This window comes from Bubalus kerabau, chromosome 18 (assembly GCF_029407905.1).
Source record: "Bubalus kerabau isolate K-KA32 ecotype Philippines breed swamp buffalo chromosome 18, PCC_UOA_SB_1v2, whole genome shotgun sequence".
In the NCBI taxonomy this organism is placed as follows: domain Eukaryota; kingdom Metazoa; phylum Chordata; class Mammalia; order Artiodactyla; family Bovidae; genus Bubalus; species Bubalus kerabau.
In genome coordinates, this window is record NC_073641.1 from 22,723,282 (window position 1) to 22,729,861 (window position 6,580).

Genomic DNA, 6,580 nt, shown 5'->3' on the forward strand with positions numbered 1-6,580 from the left:
TATACTTGTCCCTCAATTTTGATGTGAACCTTCAGTTCAGTTCAGTCACTCAGTCGTGTCCGACTCTTTGTGACCCCATGAATCACAGCACGCCAGGCCTCCCTGTCCATCACCAACTCCCGGAGTTCACTCAGACTCACGTCCATCGAGTCAGTGATGCCATCCAGCCATCTCATCCTCTGTCATCCCCTTCTCCTCCTGCCCCCAATTCCTCCCAGCATCAGAGTGTTTTCCAATGAGTCAACTCTTCACATGAGGTGGCCAAAGTACTGGAGTTTCAGCTTTAGCATCATTCCTTCCAAAGAAATCCCAGGGCTGATCTTCAGAATGGACTGATTGGATCTCCTTGCAGTCCAAGGGACTCTCAAGAGTCTTCTCCAACACCACAGTTCAAAAGCATCAATTCTTCAGTGTTCAGCTTTTTTCACAGTCCAACTCTCACATTCATACATGACCACTGGAAAAACCATAGCCTTGACTAGACGGACTTTTGTTGGCAAAGTAGTCTCTGCTTTTCAATATGCTATCTAGGTTGGTCCTAACTTTTCTTCCAAGGAGTAAGCGTCTTCTAATTTCATGGCTGCAGTCACCATCTGCAGTGATTTTGGAGCCCAGAAAAATAAAGTCTGACACTGTTTCCCCATCTATTTGCCATGAAGTGATGGGACCAGATGCCATGATCTTCGTTTTCTGAATGTTGAGCTTTAAGCCAACTTTTTCACTCTGCACTTTCACTTTCATCAAGAGGCTTTTGAGTTCCTCTTCACTTTCTGCCATAAGGGTGGTGTCATCTGCATATCTGAGGTTATTTTACAAAAAATAAACTCTTCATTTTTCAAAAAGGTTAAAGATCAGCTTCAATAGGATTCATTACTTGCAACTAAAACTGTGACTGATGCACTGTGCATTTATTTGTATTTTTGTATTTGTTTATATACTATGTTCTTAGACCCTCTTGGGACATACTTTATTGGATATGTGTTGGAACTCTCCTACTGTAAGAAACATAGCCTCAACTCAAACTGACTTATACTATGTATATATAACCGAAAATCCTTGAGTTCCATTTCACGGGTAATCTTTTATTTCTCAAACTGCCTGATGAGTACATGGATGCTCATTATAATAATGTTCATACCTTCTTGGATATTTGAAATACTTCAAAATAAATCAAAACAAACAAAGTTAAAACAATATGAAGTGGCTGGATCCAGCAGCTCAAGAAATGTCATCAGCTCTGGCCCTTCCTTCTCTTGGTTGCCACCCGCCCCCACCCCTTTCCCTCTTAAGGTCCCTGCCAGATGGAATCTCCTGAAACCCCAAACTTGCCATATTTACAGCTGGTAGCTTAGTGGCAAGAGTGCCTGACTTCTCAATAGGCCCAGAAATCCCAGAATTGACCACTTGTCTAAGCCAGGTTTCAAGCCAGTTCTTAGAAGAACTCTTTGACTGAAGGTATATGATGCTCTGCTGGGTTAGGCCAGGCTTGCCTGCCCACCCCTCCATCCCACCCCACCCGAGCTGATAAATGAGGCTAATCACTTCTCTGGCTGCATAGTTGGGAGTTTTGTCTAGAAGGGGAATGGCTACTGGGTGGGAGAAACACAAGTGACCCTTCCTTTTCTTGAAGATTCTTTAAAGGAAAAAAGAGTTCTTGAGAGTTCTCTCAGCACAGAGAGAACTATTTCTCAAGTTGTCTCCCAAATTCTTTTGAAATCTTAAGGCGCTCCAAAGCAGAATTATATTCAATAAGTTGAGAAGTACCAACATAGTCCGACTGGTAGAAAGAGGCAGTGGAATTATATTTTTGTAAATAAAACTAGTATTAACACTGTGACGAAGAGTGTCTCTTTGACCAAACCCTAGCCAGGCTCCTCTCAAGTTCTTTCTCAAGAAGGCCCACGAAGACCTGAACAGACACCAACATAGCTTCTAGTAACTCAAGACTGAACCCCTAGGATGATCCTCAAAGCCCCTTAAAGTACCTGCTTGAGAACATCATTGCTGCCAAAAGTATTCTTTGTTCCAGCCAACACTTGAAGGTAGAGTCCATCTCCCAGTCTCTGTGGGAGGGTAGGTGCCTAATTTTGATAAGGGTTTCCTGTGGACCTGCCCTCCATCCCTTCCTGCTGTGTGTAAGCTTTCACCTTTCTGACTTGGCTAAGCCTCTGCTTACAACACTTCCATTCTTCTTCTCCCTTTAAAACACCCAGTTGTTGTTGGTGGTGGTTTAGTCGCTAAGTCGTGTCCGACTCTTGCGACCCCAGGGACTGTAGCCTGCCAGGCTCCTCTTCCATGGGATTCTCCAGGCAAGAATACTGGAATGGGTTGCCATTTCCTTCTCCAAAACACCCAGTTATCTCTGTTCAAATCAAAATTGAGTTCAGTTCATTCTGAACTCCTTTCCTTACCGAAGTAGTAGATTACTGATTATAATCTGTCCTTACCTAATGTCTCGCCTGCAATATGGGAGAACTAGGTTCAATCCCTGGGTGGGGAAGATCCCCTGGAGAAGGGCATGGCAACCCACTCCAGTATTTTTGCCTGGAGAATCCCATGGACAGAGGAGCCTGGCAGGCTACAGTCCACGGGGTTGCAAAGAGTCGGACATGACTGAGCAACTACGCACAGCACAGTTTCTAGCTTTATCTACCTTTGATACCCGTATCACCATTAGGAAAAAATATTAGAGGTTAAGACCCATGTGCTCCAGAAACAAATGCTATAGAACCAAAAACCTAGAGATGACTGCCCTCTACTGGCCAAAAATCTGGGTTTGGCAAGAAACATTTTTTTTCCCCCTTACATCCAATTCCTGAATACATGCAACGCTATCACTATCTTTGTTATAAACATGACTTCTAGGCAAACTGATCATTAGAAACCATCATACTTAGAGCCAGCAAAATTTGAGCAGGTAGAGTGGCTGACTGTTTTGGCTGGTCGGTTCAGCTGTGTGTAGACTATTCCAAAGTGCTCATCTACTATCTCAGAAGACATCTTTATAAGCCTCCTCAGAGGGACAAAACAAACTCAGTAACACTGCACTACTCCACATAAATGCAATGACTCCTCCTTTGTGTTACAGTATTACCAGATGAAGGGAGTTTGCTGAAGACATTGTTTAAATTTTGTTTTTAGCTTTGTTGAGGTGCAACTGACATCTTATAATACATTTAAAGCACATAGTGTGATGCTTTGCTATATGTAGACAGTGTGAAAGGATTCTTCAACTGAGTTAACAAATTTATCACTCACATATTTACCTTTTTTTCTTGGTGAGAACACAAGGTTTATACTCTTAGAAAATTTCAATTATACAGTACTGTATCGCCAACTATGGTCACCACACTATGCATTAGACCTTCAGCCCTTCTTCATCTTATGTATGAAAGTCAAACTCTTCGATCAATCTCTTCTCATTTCCCCCACCACCCTCATTCTCAGGCAATCACTACTGAACTCTGTTTCTGTGAGTTTGATGTGTTTGTTAGATTTCATATATAAGTGATGTCACATAATATTTTTCTTTGTCTGTCTGACATTTTAATTAGCATAATGCCCTCCAGGTTCATCCATGTTGTCAGGAATAGCAGGATTTTCTTTTTTTATTTTAAGGCATTTGCATAGTATTCTATTGCCTACATACATCACATTTTCTGCCTTCATCATTGACAGACACTTGGCTTTTTCCCGTACATGGGCGATCATGAATAATGCTGTAGTGAACATGGGAATACAGACATCTCTTTGAGATTATGATTTCATTTCCTTTGGATATATACCCAGAAGTGGAATTGCTCGATCACGTGGTAGTTCTATTTTTAAAACCTTCGTACTATTTTCCACAGTGACTGTACCAGTTTCTATTTCCACCAACAGTATACAAAGATTTCCTTTTTTTTCCCCATATCTTGCCGGCTTTTGGTATCTCTTTTCTTTTTCATAATAGACACCCAACAGGTGTAAGGTGGTATCTCACTGTGGCTTTGACTTGCATTTCCCCGAGTTTTAGTGATATTTGGCACATTTTCATGTACCTCTTGGCTATTTGTATGTCTTTGGAAAAATGTCTATTCAAGTTTCTTGTGCATTTTTAATTTGGTTATTATTATTAGTTATTGAGTTGTATAAGCTCCCTGTGTATCTTGAACACCAATGCATCATCAGGAAAATGCTTGGTGAATATTATCTCCCATTCCGTATGTCGCCTTTTCATTTTGTTGATGATTGCCTTTGCTGTGCAGTAGCCTTTTAGCTTGATAGACGCTGATAACATTGTTTACCTGCAGCTTGTTCGATTTTATTTTTTAATCCCTAATATTGAAAAAAAATTTTTCCTTTATTCTTTGTTCATTGTAGGAAATTTGAAAACTATAGAAGCCTTAAAGGGACTGTATTGATAAAACTACACTTTAAAACTAATAAGAAAATTACAATGCGCCACAGTCCTAAAGTGTTCTCTCTCCTACTTCTCTCTCACAGATTTTTTAGCATAACTTTTAAGCAGTCATTGGATTTCTCTGCTCTTGACTCCGATGGCTACTCAGCCCAGGATCTCACTCTCTATCAACTCTACTGAGACCATCTCCTGGAGCTGGAGGCTCTGGCTACTTCCCTCCTCTCCAGGTGTCTCCACAGCTCTCTGCTCACTCCTGCCAGTTTTAGATGAAGAGCCGCCTTCCTTCTCCTGAGGACAAGATCCTCTCCCTATCCCCCTGCTCTGCCCTCACTGTCCAACATCGTGAGTTACTCTTTCAATTAACAAAAGACATTTTAGCCCCAATCACCTGGCAAATAGTATTAAAAATAGTATTCCATTTTCCTCGCTATCACTGCCCAACTTTTTGAATGATCTAAGCAGACTATTACCTCTACCCTACCTACAGAAACCGCATTCACAAAGATTTGTATCTAGTTATTATTCTCTAGTTATTATTCGACAAAGGACAGAAATGGTATGGACCTAACAGAAGCAGAAGATATTAAGAAGAGGTGGCAAGAATACACAGAAGAACTGTACAAAAAAGATCTTCACGACCAAGATAATCACAATGGTGTGATCACTCACCTAGAGCCAGACATCCTGGAATGTGAAGTCAAGTGGGCTTTAGAAAGCATCACTACGAACAAAGCTAGCGGAGGTGATGGAATTCCAGTTGAGCTATTTCAAATCCTGAAAGATGATGCTGTGAAAGTGCTGCACTCAATATGCCAGCAAATTTGGACAACTCAGCAGTGGCCACAGCACTGGAAAAGGTCAGTTTTCATTCCAGTCCCAAAGAAAGGCAATGCCAAAGAATGCTCAAACTACCACACAATTGCATTCATCTCACACGCTAGTAAAGTAATGCTCAAAATTCTCCAAGCCAGGCTACAGCAATACGTGAACTGTGAACTTCCAGATGTTCAAGCTGGTTTTAGAAAAGGCAGAGAAACCAGAGATCAAATTGGCAACATCCTCTGGATCATCAAAAAAAACAAGAGAGTTCCAGGAAAACATCTATTTCTGCTTTATTGACTATCCCAAAGCCTTTGACTGTGTGGATCACAATAAACTGTGGAAAATTCTGAAAGAGATGGGAATACCAGACCACCTGATCTGCCTCTTGAGAAACCTATATGCGGGTCAGGAAGCAACAGTTCGAACTGGACATGTAACAACAGACTGGCTCCAAATAGGAAAAGGAGTACGTCAAGGCTGTATATTGTCACCCTGCTTATTTAACTTCTATGCAGAGTACATCATGAGAAACGCTGGGCTGGAAGAAGCACAAGCTGGAATCAAGATTGCCGGGAGAAATATCAATAACCTCAGATATGCAGATGACACCACCCTCGTGGCAGAAAGTGAAGAGGAACTAAAAAGCCTCTTGATGAAAGTGAAAGTGGAGAGTGAAAAAGTTGGCTTAAAGCTCAACATTCAGAAAACAAAGATCATGGCATCTGGTCCCATCACTTCATGGGAAATAGATGGGGAAACAGTGGAAACAGTGTCAGATTTTATTTTTCTGGGCTCCAAAATCACTGCAGATGGTGATTGCAGCCATGAAATTAAAAGATGCTTACTCCTTGGAAGGAAAGTTATGACCAACCTAGGTAGTATATTCAAAAGCAGAGACATTATTTTGCCAACAAAGGTCCATCTAGTCAAGGCTATGGTTTTTCCAGTGGTCATGTATGGATGTGAGAGTGGGACTGTGAAGAAAGCTGAGTACTGAAGAATTGATGCTTTGGAACTGTGGTGTTGGAGAAGACTCTTGAGAGTCCCTTGGACTGCAAGGAGATCCAACCAGTCCATTCTGAAGGAGATCAGCCCTGGGATTTCTTTGGACGGAATGATGCTAAAGCTGATTATTCTATATCAGCTGAACTGATTATTCTCCTTGACTCTTCTGCAGTGTTTAGCACTTCTCATTACCCCTCTTTTTTGCCATCATACTTACCTCCTGGACTGCAGTCTCTTCTGCCTTCTCTTCTGGTTCTGTTCCTTGCCCCTGACTTTTTCTGGTCCTTTTCTGTCTCCTCAGGTCTTCTAACTCACAGGACTGCAGAAACTTTGGTCCCTGTTCAGTTCAGT